We start from the raw sequence: 18,568 nt of genomic DNA, 5'->3' as shown, positions 1-18,568 counted from the left end.
TTTATTTCTGTCACAGAAACATCATCTCAGATAGTGTATGAGAAAGTGCAAGATATCAGACTGTAAGCCTAGTCCTAAAGAGGGGGGATGCCTTCTGTGGGTGTTAGCAGGCAGCCTTGGTTGTTGAGTAAGAGATCATTGAATTATTGTTTCTCTGTTTATACACACTGCTGATTCCCCCCACCATTTAAACTAGCCAAATATCTAACTAATTCTTTCATCTTATACCAAAAATGTAATCCACTTCAAATCTTGAATTCATCATTTAGTTTTGAGAAGTACTGATATCATGTAAAGCTTTGACATTACTTCTATATTCACCAATATCTCTTCCCCCCCCCCACCTCCTTCTGACAGCTTAAGTTTACTTAAAAATGATTTTTCATTCCTAGGCATTGCTGATCTCTTCAATTTTACTATCCATACTGATTATTCCACTTGAAAGCACACCATATATATGCAGATAGAGGTTACAGCAATGAGCCGTCCCCACCCCGCCTGCCCGCTGCCAATTTCTATGTACAGCAATTCAAAAAATATGCTCTTGATATTGCCATTCTCAAGCCTTCTATCTATCTAAGTGATGATGTTCTCCACTTAACCAAATTGCTCAAAAACTCATTCCTCCTCCATTTCAAACAGCCAGTGCTGCAGATCCATTTCACTGTAGAAAAAGAAAATAACAATAGCCTTCCTTTTTTAGATACCTTAGTCATACATCTAAGTGTACTCTTTCTTTTGCAATTTACAGAAAATCTATCACAACAGGTAGATATATTCACAGACTTTCTCATTACTTCCTCCACCAACAGTATTATTATTAAGAGAAACCTCCAAGCAGTCAGAGACTTATCAAGAAAGGCCACATACTACCTGCATAGCTGTCATACCTGTTCTTGAATTTATTCACACTGTTTGCACATATAATGTCCACAGCAGTCCATTCCAATCACATACCACTCTATGAGAGAAAACTCTAGCTCATCCCCTTCTTGACTGTATTATTTAAATGCTTCCCATGCATTGTTGATATCCTTCCCATCTAACATTTGATTACTGGACACAGAACCTAGTATACTCCTCAATTGGTCACAATTTACTGCTTTGTAGGTCAGCATGTAACATTTTGTGAATTGAAAATTCATAGACTTACCCACTTTCCATGCGAGTACTGCATGACAGGCAGAATGGTCACATAAACAACAAATTGCATCGAAACTTCAGAAGTCTGGTCTGGCACAACATAGTTTTACCTTGATTATCTTGATGGACCTGTGTTTCACTCCGGATTTCTCCATAAGTGCAGGTCACAAAGATGCCTCCAACAATCTCGATCTTGAGCCTCTCTCTCTCTCTCTTCCATGTTATACCCATAGATTTCACTAGTGGATCTTCCCATCTTTAGGTGGTCTTCCTGGTTTTCTCTTTATTCTTGGTTGCCAGTTGAGTATTCTATATGTCCATCTGTTATCCCTGAGTCTGGCTATGTGACCTGCCCATCTCATCTTGCTTTCATATACTGCAGTTACCACATCTTTTATGCCTGATCTCTTTCTTAGTTCCGTGTTTCGAACATGTTCTATTTTTCTGATGTTACAAATCCTGCATTCTATTGCACGCTGAGTTATTCTGAGAGTCTCTTCTTCTTTTCTTGTTGTGTTCCATGTTTCTGATCCATATGTGAGTGATGGAAGAATGTCACTATTAAATAGTTTTGCCTTCGCAGAGATGTCAAGATTTGGATCAGTAAGTGTTTCGTTTAGTCTGTTGAATGATAGCTATGCAGCTTTCTTTCTTTTTGCTAGTTCTTCAGATAAATCGTTATTCATTTTTATTGTTTGTCCTAAGTTATTGTAGGGGTCAACTTGTTCTATAGGGATGTTATCAATACATACTGTCTGTGACTGTTACTTGTGTAGATGTTTTTGATCCATTTTGTTTTTTCTAGATTCATTTCTAAGCCTATCTTACTTTGTGTATACTTTTTTACCCATTTCTTCTAGGTCTTTTGGGTTGTGGGATATCAGTACTAGATCATCGGCAAACATAAGGATTTGTAGTTTTTCACTATCTATGCATATTCCTCTGTTTAGGTCTATTTTTTTTTCAGAATGTATTCTAAAATGCTGGTAAATAGAATTGGGGAGATCACATCACCTTGGCAGACCCCTCTCTTTTATATCTATATTTATAGGTTGATCAAATTGGGTTATTTGTGTGGTCTGATTTTTGTTAATTTCTTTTATCATGTGGTTGTAAGTAGGATCCACATTTATTTCCAGTAAGGCACTGATGACTGCATTGTGTTCTATGGTATCAAATGCTTTTTTAAAATCAATAAAGAGGAAACATAGAGGGATTTGGTATTCTCTGCATTTTCCTGTTGGTTGTGAAATGACCTGGATATAATCTATTGTGGAGAAGCCTCTTCTGAATCCTGCCTGCTCTCTGCTGGAGTTGTCTTCTAGAGTGTTTTGGATTCTGTTCAGTATTACTCTGTTCATGATCTTATACAGGGTGTTCGGGATAAATTTGACAGTTTCGTAAGGAAAAAGAAAATCTTCTTTGTATCTATTAAATTTAATGAATTGACAAAAAAACATTACAGGCAGAGTTAATTACAATACTATCAACAAGATTTACTCAAAATAACCACCATTAGCATCGATCACAGCTTCAATTCTGCTTCGGAACCTCGAACAAGCTGATGCTACAGTCTCCCTGGGAAGGGCCGCAAAAACTGTTTTAATTTTATCCATTAACTGGGCTTTTGTATTACTGGAAGTGCGATTGGTGTCTTTTTCAACTGCGCCCCATACAAAATAATCCATGGGGTTAAGGTCTGGGGAGTTTGGAGGCCAAACATTTGGACTGGTGAAGTCGTAGAAATTTTCAGACAACCATTTTTGACTTTTCCCAGAGGTGTGGCAAGGGGCCGAATCCTGCTGCCATACATACGGCCTACCATTGGCTACCCTTGTTATCCAGGGCTTGACTACAGTTAGCAACTCCACGAACAAAGCCCGAATTCCAATGCCAGGGTTCTTCAACACCTGTTCCTGCAGATTTGCGAGGAATTCTGCTGTACGAACGCAATCAGATCGTCTGCTAGGGATCTTTCTTCTTGCTACATCCTCGTAGTCACCATTGCAAGTCTCTAGTTCATGCCTGATTGTTTTTACTGTATTCAGGGAGCATTGGGCAGCAGTCGTAATATCCTTATTTTGATGGCGGGCACGAATCATCATGATAAAAGTTATTCTCTTCCATGATTCAGGTGGGTTCCAGCTATCCATCCTTTCTGACATCTTGTATATGAATGAAGAAGGGTCCAAACTTTTAAATGAAGAGAAGTGTGTGTTAATACATGCAACTTACGGAAAAATATAATTAATTATAAATATGTCAAATTTATCCCGAACACCCTGTATATGTGAGAGTAGACAGATCAGACGATAGTTTCTTTATGTCTTCCTTGTTCCCTTTTTTGAATAGAAGTATGGTTTTTGAGGCTCTGGAATCTTTCTTTCTTTGAAGTACCATGTGAATCTGGCAGCCAAGGCTTTGAAAATAATTGGTCCACCTTGTTGGGTTTCTTCAGCCTTAACATGATCAAGTCCTGAGGCTTTACCTTTACTCATTTTCTTAAGGGCATGTTCTGTTTCTTCTGAAAGTACATCTGGTATATTGCTTGGTTTTGGAATGATAGGTTCTGAAACTTGGCATTTAGTTGCATAGAGATCATTATAAAAATTCTGCACAATTTCTTCTATCCTTTTTCTATTAGTATGTTTTTCTCCATTTTGATCCTGTAAAGCAGATGGAGTTGACTGTTTAAAATTTAAGTCTTTCTCTATTTTTTTCAGGCTGGTTTTTGCCTACACCGCTTCTCTTAGTTTTTGCATCCTGAAAGCTTTGTAGTCTTCTGGAATTCTTTTCCTTAGTAACTTACAGATAATTTTGTATTCTAGAAAATTTCTTCATTCTTTTCTCTTTTTCAGTAGTTCTATAGTTTGAGGTGAGAGTCGTTCTCTTTTCTTTTGTTTCACAGGAATTTCTGATTTTTTCTTGCACTCGCTGAATTTATTAATAAAGTCAATATAGTCATCAATTATGTAACAGTTCTTAATAGCCCATTCGGTCTCTAATATATACACCCTGAACTTGTGGTAGTCTATTTGTTTGGGTTGTCTTTGATGGTTTGATGTTGCCCTGATATGTTGTTCTTTTTTGTGGTCTATTCTTATAATGGCTCTGAGGAGTCTGTGGTCAGAATCTATGTTGAAGTATGTTTTGCCTATTGTACCAACATTTTGTGCCAGTATTTTACAGTCTGTTAAAATGTAGTCAATTTCATTTTTGTGTCTCCATTCGGTGAGTGCCAAGTCCATCTTCTTCTTGGGCGTTTGTTGAAAAAAGTGTTCACGATAAAGAGTTGTTCAGCTGCAGCAAATTCAGCTAATCTCTCTCCTCTTCTATTTCTTTCTCCCAGGCCATGTGGTCCTATAAATTTTTCGTTTTCTTTTCCACATCCTATTTTGACATTAAAGTCACAACATAGTATTGACATTAAACGCAGTATCCGGATACTGCGTTTAATGTCATTAAAGTAGTTTTAAATATGAATTCCATTAAAGTAGTTTTAAATATGAATGCCTTTTCAAGGAAAGTTGTGAAGGCCTTTTACATCAGCCAAATCTGAATTGGAATGATTCTCTCTCTCTCTCTCTTCAAAAGTTTTGGAGATTCTCATTTTATGTAACCACCAAAAAAACTTTTCAATAATATTATTTTTATTGCTATTTAGCCTACTTTTGTTTAGGAGTACTACCCCTTTTTTTATAATGTCATTGGGTTTTTACTCAAATTTCAGAGCATTACTTATGTTTTATATGGACAGATATGATGGCTGAGTGGTTAGTGTATCCGCTCTCCAGCCAAGAGGTTGTGGGTTTGAATCCCATGTAGGTGTGGATGTTTGTGATTGTCTTCCGCCTTCATTCATTCATTCACCCAAGTATAGATACACTCTCCCAATATGGATTGGGTCACCATGGAAGTAGTAGACCCAAACCTCCCTCAATGGAAGAGGCCTTCACCCTGCAGTGGGTGGAAAAATAGGCTGTTCATCAATCATCATATAGGAAGAAAAAAACTGGACATACATGTTGCTGACTGTGGCATCCCGGCATATGGCAATATACATTTATTGCTGAAAGAAGGAAGTATGACTGGACTGAACGGAACAGGGGTCGGAAATGTGGGGTTTTGAGAGATGTGAGAGAATTATTGGTGAGGCAAGAGGTATATCAAGTTTTTTGAAAAACCCAGGGTTTTTTTATATTTTTAAATTATTAAAGGTGGGCAGAGAATACTTTGGGATGATGGTAAACATAGAAATTTTTGGGGAAGGAGAAGGATATTATGGGAAAAGATCAGGGGTGGAAGAACGGGATGTGAGCTGTTTTGACAGTGCATCGTCTTCGGAGCTCGTGGGGAAAGTGGAGGCTATATCATGCCGGCTTGGTATTTCTGTCTTTGGTGTATCTATGTTGTATTCTCTCAAATTGTAGGGCATTATTACTCAAATTTTAGGTTACTTATGTTTTATATGGACAGATTGGCTGTTGGGCTGAAGTACAAAGGATAAGAGCTTTCCAAATTTGGTGCAGTTCCATGCAACCAAATGCTGCTTACCAGGTTTGTTGTGAGTGCCTTTGCCTATATTTTGGACTAGCAGAACACTTGAGTATTGGATCATTGAACCAGAGAATATTGTGATCAGTCACCACGAGAACATCTATCTTACATCACCAACAATATGCCTGTAAAATTTGGCTTTGCTCACCATGGAGTGGACACTGATCACAATATTCTCTGGTTCAATGATCCAATACTCACCTTTTACATCAGTGCCAGTTTAAATTTGAGAGGCTATTTAAAGAGAGTACTGAAGCATTTCTGCACTGCCCAAATTTGTAATCAAAAATTTATAAACAGGCAGTCATTCTGATTTGTAAATCAGAATGACTGCCTGTCTGTTGCCAAAATTTAGGAAAGTCTAATTCTTATAAATGACAATGGCAAGCAGCAGTGTTCCCCCCCCCCCTCTTTTTTTTTAATATAATGCTGTGCTATACAATTATTGATCTAAATTTTGTTAATTTTTGTATTACAAATCATTTCAGTTTAGTTTAGCTTTAATTGTGAATCTAATATGAATTTCTGGACCCCCCCCCCCCCCAGGAAACATGGTGTCGTAATGAGCCATGGCAAAGTTGATACTGAGCAAAGAGCTGGCAGAAAGCTATAAAATGCATCTCCCAAGACGTTATGTGGTCAGCATGGGAGATTAGGCCACAACCCCCTCCACTACAATGCCAAGAAGAAGAAGAAAGAAAGGCCGTAAAGCCTGGCCAGAACGGGCAATCACTGAATATGACTAAATTTCCCCAACTATATGACTTCTTTGATCGAAACCATTTATGGAGACCAGAGCATGATGCGGTGGGGAAGCTTTCCCAAATAATAAGCAATACTGGAATAGAACAAAGAATTCATAAATATAACAGTAATCAATACAATCCTCTTTTCTTCTATATAGGAACATTTAATTGTCGAACACTTAGAGAAGAGGAAGACCTTACCATCTTACAGCAAGAACTAAAACATATTAAATGGGACATCATAGGTTTAAGCGAAGTTCGCAGGCAGGATGAACATTTAATAAAACTAAAAAATGGAGTGGGGATTTCTAATTAAGAAAACAATTACACACCTTATAGAAGAATACAGATGAAAGAATAATAGAAATTACACTTAAAATAAACTCTAAACTTAAAATCAGGATCATCCAAATATATAGTGGCCCTTGCTTTAATGCATAGCATTACACATATCCGCAAGGAGATGTGCTTTGCATTTTGGGAGATACTGAGATAGGAGTGATGAGAGCTTTCTCCACCTTTGCAACGAGTTACCTGGTGTTGCACTAACTTACCCCAGTCCTGAAGATACTTTCAGGCACAAACTTTGTTTGCTCACACTTGGATAAAGGATTAAACTAAACTTATTATAGTCTAACCAAGTGAAAAATAAACTCTTAACTTGGTTACAATCTGCATCAGAATATTTTAATATTTTAACAGATTTATTAAGAGCTCCAGGTTGTTTCTTAATATCTACTTCTTTTGCAGCATGACGCTTACGATTTTTTGCACCAGATAACTTTTTTTAATTTTTGATTCCATTTCTATTTTATATCTGCAAGAAATTATTACATAATACGGCATAGAGACGAAATAATAGTCTGCACTGCGCTACTGTCAGTAGCCTACTGAGATGCGTATCATATGACTGGTTAACTAGCAACAAATGTTTTGTACGAAAATTCATTTCTGCGCATAAAAACCATTCACCGTTTCACTTTAGATAGACTGCAGTAGACACAACATTCTGCAGGCAAGCATTTAGCCTGCTCTCGCTGCAAAATTGTAAACAGCCTGCTGATCAAAGAAGCGGCAATATAGGCTTTATTTATTTTAATATTGGTCATTCTAAGAATTTTTGGTTTTTATGATAAAAATTTTGTTTCTTAAAAATGAACTTATGAACCGTGCCCCAGTGGCGGCAGCGCCCCCCCCCCCCCTGTAACAGCGCCCGCATTCCCTCTTCCGCCTGCCCTGCTTATATACATACTTAGGTCATCTCATTGATCTAAACCAGTGGTTCTTAACCTTTTCGAAATCACAGAACACTTTTGATTATAATAAAAAATTGGGGAACACCGAAAAGCATTAGGGTCATAAAACTACAATAAAAATATACATGGACTCACCTTTTATAAACATGGAACTTATTTTAATGCGATACTTGAGCTTGTCGACTTTCGCAGATTTCAGCAATATCAGGTCTGATATGTGATATAGCTACTTTCATCTCTTTATTTATATTTGTAAGTCTTTCACTCCGTTTAGCTTGTATATTGGTTAATATTGAGAAACCGATCTCACACAAATATGATGTTGAAAACTAACAAAATTTTCAGTGCCCTTGTGGAGAGAGCTGGGTATTTGGCTTGGACAGAATTCCAAAATTCCTCAAGAGTTGTTTCAGAGAATTTCATTTTTAGAGTACGGTCCATTGACAAGGTAACTAATTGCTCTTCTTCTTGTAGCGAAAATTCACAACTCGATGTATTAACTGTGCGAAATGGACTTCGTACCAGTCATAATTGTATTTAAGGAAGGAAAGTAACTTGAAATATTTTCTTCCAATATTGTTAAATGTTCTGTTATAATGGAAATAATTCCCTTGACATTTTTATTATGGAGCGAAGGAAACATATCTACTGTATCTTTTTTTGATATGCTGTTTTTCCAATGAGATAGTTTTTTTTCTGAAAAGCTGACAATTTGTCAGTGGATGTCAAAATATTTTCATATTTCTCTTTGATACTTGTATTAACACTATTTAAGTAATTAAAAATATCGGCTAAATATGCCATTTTAGCACACTAAATATCATTTTGAAGATATTTTACAAAAGCATCTGTACCTTCATTTTGAAAAAAGGCCAATAATTCATTCTTAAGTTCTAAAATTCAGAATAGCACTTTACTGCTGGATAACCATCTTATTTCATTGTGCAAAAGCAAAGATTCGTAACTAGCTTCCATAGATATGCAAAATTTTTTAAAAAGGCATACATTTAAATGACTTGATGTAATTTACCATATTTACAACTTGGTCTAGTACAGGTTTTAATATTGCCGGTAATGTTTTTGAAACTAGGGATTCTCTGTGCAAAAAACAGTGCACAGATATAATATTTGGGCTTATTTTCTTTCCAAGGGTAACAAATCCTTGAATAGAGCCTATCATTGATGGAGCACCGTCCGAACAAATTCCTACACACAGCTCCCATGAAATTAAAACATTTTCTAAATATGACGTAATAGTCAAATATTTTGTCCTCTTGTATGTTCTTTAAGTTCTCTGCAGCATAGAAATTGATTCGCTGTTTCGTTTTCATTAATGAAACAAACGAATCGTAGTATATGAGCTTTACCGCTAATGTCAATGGACTCGTCAATTTGTAAAGCAAAATGTTGTTTGGAAAGCTTATCGGTAACTGTTTTCTCAATATCACCTGACATATCTTTAATTTTATTTTTTATTCTTATATTTATATTATATTATATTATATTATATTATATTATATTATATTATATTTTTATAATTATATTTAAGATATTGTATCGTCAGAATGAGGAATTTTCATAATTTTCTTTTTTGCTTCGTTGCCAAACCTAATGTTTACTATTTCACGACATGCTGGTAAAATAAGAGACTCTGCTATAGTATGTGGTTTTAATTTTACAGCAATTAATTCGGCTACCTTATATGATTCAAGTTGTGCCTTATCGGAAATTTTAACTGTCTTTTCAAACGATTATACTTGCTTAACTTTATGTCCAACAATCTCTTGAAATAATCTTTAATTTTTGAAGCAAAATTAATGTGCTTCATAGTAAAGTGGCACTTCAACTTAGCAGGAACCATTGCGGTATTGGATAGTTTTTCCCCGCACATAAGATACCGGGGAATAGGACATTCTTCCTCACTGGTCCATGTAAAACTTCAACTTAAATATTTGTCTGAATGTTATCTATTAATTTTTCTTATTTTACTACGTATAATGCTGTCTTCTATATGAGATGTATTTGCAGCAACATCATTACTACTACTTCCAGTTGTACTTGCCCCATCTTGCCTCAGAATCACGTTTTCGTTTAAGGATGAATTTATCCATTGTGTGCTATTACGATGTTAGACAACCCACAAACCAAATACACATTAAAAATGGACTGTACGCTATTGCAATGTTATACAACACACAAACCAAACACACATCACTGAATGACTGTAAAAGAGATGCTCCTTCCTGCCCCTCCTGCAAACACATGCCTATAAATGATATTCTATTTGTTTAGAAGTCAACACACTTAGCAGTCTTCAGGTGTTAGGATAGTTAATTACACTCAGAACTGTCATGTGACATCTTTCACCTGCGAACGCTTGTAACCAGTTCACGGAACACCAGTGTTCTGGGGAACATTGGTTAAGAACCACTGATCTAAACTGTGGACTCCAAAAGGAAATAAATAGGGAAGTTCAACTTGCCTGGAGTGCATTCAGAAAATTGAAAAGCATTTTTCAAAACATTGATGTCCCACTCTGTTTAAAAAGGAAGACATTTAACCAGCGTATACTTCCAGTCATCTCATATGGTTGTGAAACTTGGTCACTAACAAAAGCACTGGCAAATAAATTAACAACAACTCAAAGAAAAATGGAGAGGGAAAAATTGGCCAACCATTGCCAAGAACAGAGAAAGGTGGAAAGAACTGCAGGAGGCCTTCGTCCAGCAATGGACAGAAAATGGCTGAAAAGAAGAAGAATATGATTTTCTAACCACCTATATGGTGGACTTGGGCATATGGCTCAGCTCTGTAAACAGGAGAAATGTCCCATTAATTTCTGGCCAAAATCAAATAATAAAAATTATTATTCTCTAATTTTGTAAGTATGTGTGTCTAATTCCTTTACTATGTCACAAATGTCATTAAAAATCCATTTGTACCGGCCAATGTGGATGAAATAGTGACACCAAATTGCACTTCTTATCCATGTTATTCAGTGGGTTTTAGAGCTTCGTATCAAGATTTAGCTCGACGTCTATAGATGTCGTGGCCGTTTGGGGGTTAATTTTTAGCTGTTTTTCTCTACTAATGTATATTTTGTATTTCTCTTTTTTCACTTCCATACTATGCATCTGATGAAGTCTTCTAGGAAGATGAAAGTGGTCGTGCATTCAAAAATAATAAATAGTTTTTTTTTTTTTGTGGAAATCTGCAGATTTATTGGGCACATAACATGAAAAGAGAAATACAAAAAATATATATTACAAGACAGCAACAGCTATAAATTAAGTTACAAGCTGCTGGCTGATACTTGAAGGCATTCTGGATGCCATAGTATTATTGAGCACATTCACACAGGCATGATCTCATGTATGCCCAAGTTGGATAGCTGAAGTTACTCTTAAGGTGGACTGGATTGAGAACAATTTCTGTTGATTCAATAATTCTTCTCTCAAGCTCATCAGAGCATCTAGAATGTTTTCTGATTTGTTCTAGATCACTGGATAAGTGATAGAATCTTTATCATCAGGGTTAGCAGAATTAAGACATGATTAGATAGAGCTCGGGCTCTTTTTGCCATGTTATGCACCTGATGAAGTCTTCAAAGAAGATGGAAGGTGTGCATTCAAATAATAAATTTTTTTTTTTCTATTTTGTTATTCCTTGGCTTTTAGTTATTAAATTTCTTCAGAGTAGAGCCTGTGTAGCTCAGTGGATGTGGCATTTACACACCATGGCGCTTGGCCGCACGAAGGAAGACTTGGTTTCGAGTCTAGTCGGCGACTAGAGGAAATTTTTCTAAGCCTTTTTTCGACCGGTTCCCGAGTTAGTCGATCTCTGGTACGGGAAAGTGGGTTTTTCCTCCCGGAAACTCGGGTTTTTCGTCCCGTAAACTCAAGAAAATCGACCGTAGAACCCACATTATTTCAGACATTAAATATATTGTGTTAGGGTTAGGGACCACAAGATGGCGGCACATTTGAGCCATCTCTCTTCACTGCGTACCGCTTAATTAGTGATAGCCTTGGGCCATCTATCTCTGATTGGTACCAGTGGAGATTGAACTGCCCACTCAGTCTCCAAAAGTTAGATAGGGCTAAATGGCCTCGCCTACTCCCCGTATACGGGAATAAAAAGGCGTTAGATGATTTTTTTTTTTTTTTTTTATTTCTTCAGAGTATATATATATATATATATAGTGCATTTTTTTGGTAAAACACTAATGCCGATACTCATTGTTTGCTAACAGAGAAAATTGAAAATTAAACAAATATGAAAAGAAAACACTAAAAATACTATTAACAGATATTTTTACTTCATAGTATGATAATGTTGTTGAAATAAGAACAACAAATTTAGTATATAATGAATAATTTATTAAGAATAAATTTATTGTACAAGTATATCAAAAATAAATAAAATGCGTATGATGAGTTTTAATAACAATTTTATATAGCAAAGAAAAAAAAAAGTTTTTATAGCAGTTATCTTAACATTAGATGTAGTGAAAAATGTAAATTTTATTAAATAACCAGGGTTATTTGCTTACTATTTAAGCATGCAAAAAAATTACCGAATATTACTCATTTCTAAATGTACTGCATCTGTATGTTTCACATCACTTATTAAAGCAGTCAGTATGCTGTACTGTTTCATGCTGTCCTAAAAAAACATTGTGCATGATCAAATGTTGTAGAAAGGGAAAATATGGACAGGTATAATCATTAAAGCAGTACATAATATAACCAGCAACTTCATAGGTTATAGCAAGAAAAAACGATTCAAACTAGCTTAATTAATCTCAGGTGTTCAGGTGTTGTGAGGTTCTGTGTTCTGCATTCCACATATCTTGTGCAGATTAATTTTAATTTCTAGAATAAAAGCAGTAGCTAAATCAGTGGGATTTCTTAGATGTGTACTTTATTAATATCTACGAGTGATGTGACAAATGGGAGTCTGAATTTTACTCATTAACCCCCTAACCGGCCACGACGTCTGTAGATGTTCAGCTAAATCTGGATACGAAGCTCTAACACCCATTGAATAACATGGATAAGAAAGCAATTTGGTGTCACTATTTCATCCACATCGGCCGATAGGGAGGTTAATCATCAACTTCATATAGCATAATAAAGAACTAGCATGATCCAAGAACATGTTGTATACATTTGTGGTTGAAACATTTGTAATTTGCATCTGTTATAATCTTCTATAAATTGAATTTAGATTTTATGAGATGAATTTCTCTCTCTCTCTCTTTGGCTGAAGGTTGGAAGCATTTTTTTTTTCTTTCTATCCTTGAACGTTTCATCCCTTGTTAATAAATCTGACATCAGTAGATAGTTCTTTATTATACTATATGGGGTTGATGATTAATCAATGGTCTTTCAAGCTTAATGCATATATAATTCAAAGTTTTTGAGGTCAGTGTTTGGAAGGATTTGCTATCCAAGTAATTTATTTATTCTTATGGCAGAAGGAGTACAAAGCAGCTACTGGTCAATGTCCAGTCTAGAAAGCCAATCCAGGGCCTCATCTGTCACCTCGTGGATGTCCTGGAGGCCACCACCATGAAATTGGCACCTTGGGCAGTCATTCACAATATGAGTAATTGTCTGGATCATGGAGGAACAATCACAACAAGGGTGTTCTGACAGTCTCCATTTATGTAGTAGGTAGCCACATCTGCCCTGGTTAGTTCTGATCCTGTTGATAGATGATCAAATCTTCATAGGAAGAACAAAACCAGGCTGCAGAGCATGGTAATCTTCAACCAGGAAGCCATTTGTTGAAAGATTGTTGGACCAGTGTTCTATCCACATGTCAGGTGTTGATGGTAAGGCAGCTGAAGAGAGTTTGTCCATGAACTAGAAAAGGTTTCTTGATTTTAGGTGAAGGCTGGGTGAATTTATGCCTGGTGCAGGGGCAGGAGTGGGTTGCTCATTACTTTATTAAATTCTTTTTAATTGAGGCTTGTCTTCTCCATATATTTGGTGGAGTAATGTTAGATAGGACAGGCAGCCAGTGGAGAGGGGTGCTTCTCAGTATCCCACTAATTGTGCACATGGTAGAATTTAGCTGGGTGTCTCTAATGTTAATGTGCACACTTCTTTCCCAGACGGGGGCACAATATTCTGCTGCAGAGAATGCAAGGGCTAGTGCAGATGACCTTAGGACTTCTGCACCACAACCCTAGGTTGTTCCAGCAAGCCTTGAAATGATATTATTTCTTGTTTTAAGTTTGTTGGACAGGTTTCTGATGTGACTTTTATAGGTTAGTCTTCTGTCCAGGCTCACTTCAAAGTATTTCGGGTGAGACTCATGTTCTACCATTTTGCCACAGAAAGAGAGGTTGAGGTGTCGATTTGCCTCTGCATTGTTCTGGTGGAATACTGTGGATACAGTTTTTGTTGGATTTGGCTTCAGGTACCACTGCTTGAAGTACTCTTCCAGGATGTTCAGGTCTGTGTTCAAGATTGATTCTAGGTTGGCAAAGGAGGTAGACTGGTGTAGGATTGCAAGATCATCGCCGTATATATATTTGCTTGAGCTGGTATGTGCTAAGTCAGACATGTAGATGTTAAAGAGTAAAGGGGATAACACAGAGCCCTGTGGAAGACTGTTGTAGAGGAATCTGGTCCGGCTCTTTTTTCCACCAATATGAACCCAGATCTTTCTGTTGGAGAGAATTGATTCATAAAGCTGGAAAGTTTTTTTGCAACTTATAATATTGCCTAGCTTTAGGAGGAGGCCCCTGATCCAGACTGTGTCATAAGCGGATGTTGGGTCATTGAAAGTGACTCTGGATTTAAGTTTCTTTTGGAAACATGCTTCAATCTATGTTGTCAGTGCCAAGACCTGATCACAGCAACTTCTTCCCAGCCTGAAGCTTACTTGTTCAATTGGGAGTGCACTTTTGATGAGTGGTGAAATTCTTTTAAGCAGAATTCTTTCAAAGAACTTAAAGGTGGAGCAAAGCAAGGAGATAGGTCGTAGATTTTTGACATCATTTGGATCTTTCCGTGGTTTGGCCATGGCAATTATTTTGGCTTCCCGCCACAGATTTGGTAGTTTTCCAGTTGTTATAATTTTTGTGTAAAGGGTGGCAGCCATGTTTGACCTCGTTGGTTGAGATGTTTTAGAAACTTGGGGAAGATACTATCCACTCCTGCAGCTTTGCCATTCTTGGTGAGTTTTAAGGCTTCCTATCTCGGGAAGTGGTAGGAAGCCTTAAAACTCAAAAACTGGGTGTACAAGTTCAGGAAGCTTCGGGCCCATCTGCAGGAATTTTCTGATGGAAGATTGCACAGTAATTTTCCTGATATAGCTGGGACATATCTTGGAGGTTTTCAGTAAATAATTAGCCATATGATCAGGAGTTATCTCTGGTAGTTTGTGTGTTGTTGGTTCTGCCCTCCCCCACCAATTTTCTCAGAAGTGACCAGCTTTTCCAGAGATTTGGTGAAGTTAAGTTCATGGATGGTTGAGATCCATCTTTCCTTTCTGTTTTTGTCCAGCACTGCTATGAGCTCCTTAGCAACAGTTGGGTCTTTAGTTTCTTCACATTTGTCTAAAAGTTCCTCAGTTTCCTTACTCCTGCATGGGATGTATTGTTTTCTGTAGCCTCTAGGAATAGAGGCTTTGTCTGCAGTTTTGATTAGTTTAACAAATCTGGGATAGCAATTATGGGTGGGTGGTATTGCTGTAATGATTTGCTCAATTTGTTTCTCAAATACGTTCCAGTTGGATCTTCGAAGGTTCCGTTTCGCAATTGGTGTTCCACTGATAATTGGGATTGATGTGCCTATCTCTATTACTGTAGGACAATGCTGACTGTTAGGGAATCTGTTGAGGATGATCCTGGTTGTTGGTTGAAGGTGGTCTTTAGAGACTGTGCACAGATCTGGAGTCTAGGTTCTGTTCCATCTGGCTGAGTAAAGAGTGCTTTCCATTGTAGATCAAATACAGGTTATATGTATCCATCTAGTTAACTAGATTATTACCAACTTGGTTGTTAGAGGAATAGCCCCACATGGTGTGATGAGAGTTGAAGTCACCAACATAGATAGCAAGGTGAGGTGGCGGCTGGTCCATCTGGTCAGGCCAAAATAGCCAAAGACAAAGCGATTGATGTGCTTGGCTCTCCAGGAAACCCATGTGTCTGACACAAGGGTTTCCTGGATAGCCAGGACGTCAATCACTTTGTCTTTGGCTATTTTGCTGATGGCTTTGGATTTTAATTTGTGATTTTAATAAATTTCTCATTAACGGTTTGTAAATTACTGCAATCTTTTATACCATCTTTTCAAATGAGGAAGATATCAAAAAACAACCTTAATGTGGTTCAAGAAGGAATTTTTCCTTGCTGTCAGATTTTGTTAAATAATTTTAAAAGTCATTTGATGAATAGGATGCCTGCATATTTTATAAGTTATATATTTATTCCATCTTCTCCAGGGGATTTTTCTGATTTGCTTTGCAGTATTTCTTGTTGGATTTCTTGTAATGTTATTTCTTCCAATGTATAGTTAGTAGTAAGCATTATGTCAGTTTTAGATTCGTTACTATCTTGCCATAATTTCTGGAAGAAGTGCAGCCAGGTTTTTTCTTTGATTATTTCAAGTTTCACCTTTTCTTTAACCTCCTTATTCATATTCCTTAGAATTTTGTATGTATTTGGTCTTGTCACTGTAACATCTCTTTCCATGAAGTTATCCCATTTCTCTATTCTTTTTTGACATGCTTTTTTTGCTATTGCTCTTTTGTATTTATAATTAATTTTTGCTTCTAGTGACTTTGTGTTTATCCATTGTTTATATGCTTCTTTCTTATCTTTGATTATTGCTTCAATGTTTTCATCCCAGTTTCTTATTCCCTTTCTCCTCTTCCATTTACTTTTTGTTCTCAGGCATTCGTTGATGCATTTATTAATACATTTTTTAAATTATTCCATTCTATCTCTATATCATCATTTTCTTTTATTTTCTCTAGTTTTTCATTTATTCTTTGCAAATAACAATAGTTGATACTTTTATCACCCAAGAGTTGAACTCTGAAAGATTCCTGGAGCACTGATTTGGTTAATTTTAAACCATCTTGTTGGTATTCTTAATTTTCCTTGTAAAAGATAATGATCAGATTCTATTTCTGACTTCTAAATACCTAGTATCATATTACCTGTTTTCTTATTAGCTATTATGTAATCTATTATACTTTTTAGGTTTCTTGTTTCCCAAGTGAATTTATGGCAATCTTTTTTTGGTTTAAAAAAAAAAGTGTTATATGTAAGCAAAGGTTTCTGTGGGTAAGCAGTTCTGGAGATAGTTTTTGGTATTGAGACCACATGTTTATTAAACAATAAAAAATAAAAGAGTAAAAAACTCCTGACAAGTTTCGTTCGTCGTAAGACGTACATAATCAGGGGTAATGGTGTATAAAAGTTGAACACAACAACCAAATTAAATAGTCAAATGGATATCTTTTTGACTTCACAACTGTTCATTAATTGAGAACCTGAATACAAAATGATACGTTCTGGATGCATGTTGGAACAATGCTAGTTGTTGCCACATTCTGTGGCTCACGCGTGTTATATCCGAGGTCTGAGGCAGTTAAATTTTTGACTATTTAATTTGGTTGTTGTATTCAACTTTTATACATCATTACCCCTGATGATGTAAGTCTTGTGACAAACGAAACTTGTTGGATTTTTTACTCTTTTTATTTTTTATTGTTTAATGAACATGTGGTCTCAATACCGAAAACTATCTCCAAAAAGTGTTATAATTTTTAAGTCTGTATTCATTTTTATTGCTTGTTGTTTCACCATTTGTTCCTATATTTGTATCTAGTGAAATGTTCTCTACTCTGGCATTAAAATCTCCCATTATTAATAGATAATCATTTATGCTTATTTTATCTTTTATTTTTTGTAAATCTGAATAAATGGCATTGTTATTTTTCTCTCTTCCTTCCTCTGGGGCATAGACACCACTAATAGTCAGGAAGCCATTGCTTATTTGTAATATGTGATTTTTTTTTTAATTGATTTGTGAATAAAAATCATTATTCCTGCTTTTGCTTTTTCTTCCTTTTTGACTTCACTGTAGATATAGATGTAATTTTCTGTTTGATCTGAATCTTTTTGTTTTTGCTCTGTTTCTGTTAGTACTGCTAATTTGATATTTCTTTCTATTAGGGTTTTGTCTAGATCTTAATATTTGTGATCGATACTCCTGACATTCCAAGTAGCAACATTCCAGATATTCTTGTTTATTTTCATTTTTTTCCCCTTTCCTTATCCTGCTCATATCCATTAACCTGTATGAGTTGTTTTCCATAGTGACAGTCCAGTTACTTCTTTCTTGAGACATTGGAGTAAGAAAAGATTCAGCTGGGTTGGTTACTGGCTATCCGCAGCCTAGTTTGGTGGTGTGGGTTGCCACCTTAGGACCTCCAAACTTGCTCTACTTCTCCCTTCTCTCATCTGTACCTGACCAAGCTTCCTACTTGAGCATGTAATCAAAAAAGATATATATATATATATATATATACACACACACACACACACCATTAAAGCTGACCATTAAATTTCTGAGTTCAATGGATGTTCTTAATTATTGATGTAAAATGCAGATAAATTTCCATTTTCAATGCAAGTTGTTCAGAGATTTTTTGGGAGTAACTTTTAAATTCTTGCTATGGATTTTTTTTTTTTTTTTTTTCAGAATTACTTTTGAAAAAATTTACTTATTACAAAACCTTAAAACAGATAGATGTTATTTATATTTTTATGTATGTCGTAGTTCATATAGAGAATAAATAAATTAAGCACTTTATATATACAGGATATGCATTATATAT

General features: G+C 36.0%; 1 protein-coding gene across 2 annotated transcripts in view; it reads left to right on the top strand.

Moving 5' to 3' along the window:
* LOC150108408 (uncharacterized) overlaps nt 1–18,568 on the top strand; it is a 371,725-nt gene that overhangs the window by 220,591 nt on the left and 132,566 nt on the right. The window lies entirely within an intron of this gene.

The sequence above is a fragment of the Typopeltis vanoorti genome, chromosome 3 (assembly GCF_054136105.1).
Source record: "Typopeltis vanoorti isolate ZY-2024b chromosome 3, IOZ_Tvanoo_1.0, whole genome shotgun sequence".
NCBI lineage: Eukaryota > Metazoa > Arthropoda > Arachnida > Uropygi > Thelyphonidae > Typopeltis > Typopeltis vanoorti.
The sequence above is the reverse complement of the archived record's forward strand: the minus strand, read 5'-3'. Positions and strand labels throughout refer to the sequence as shown.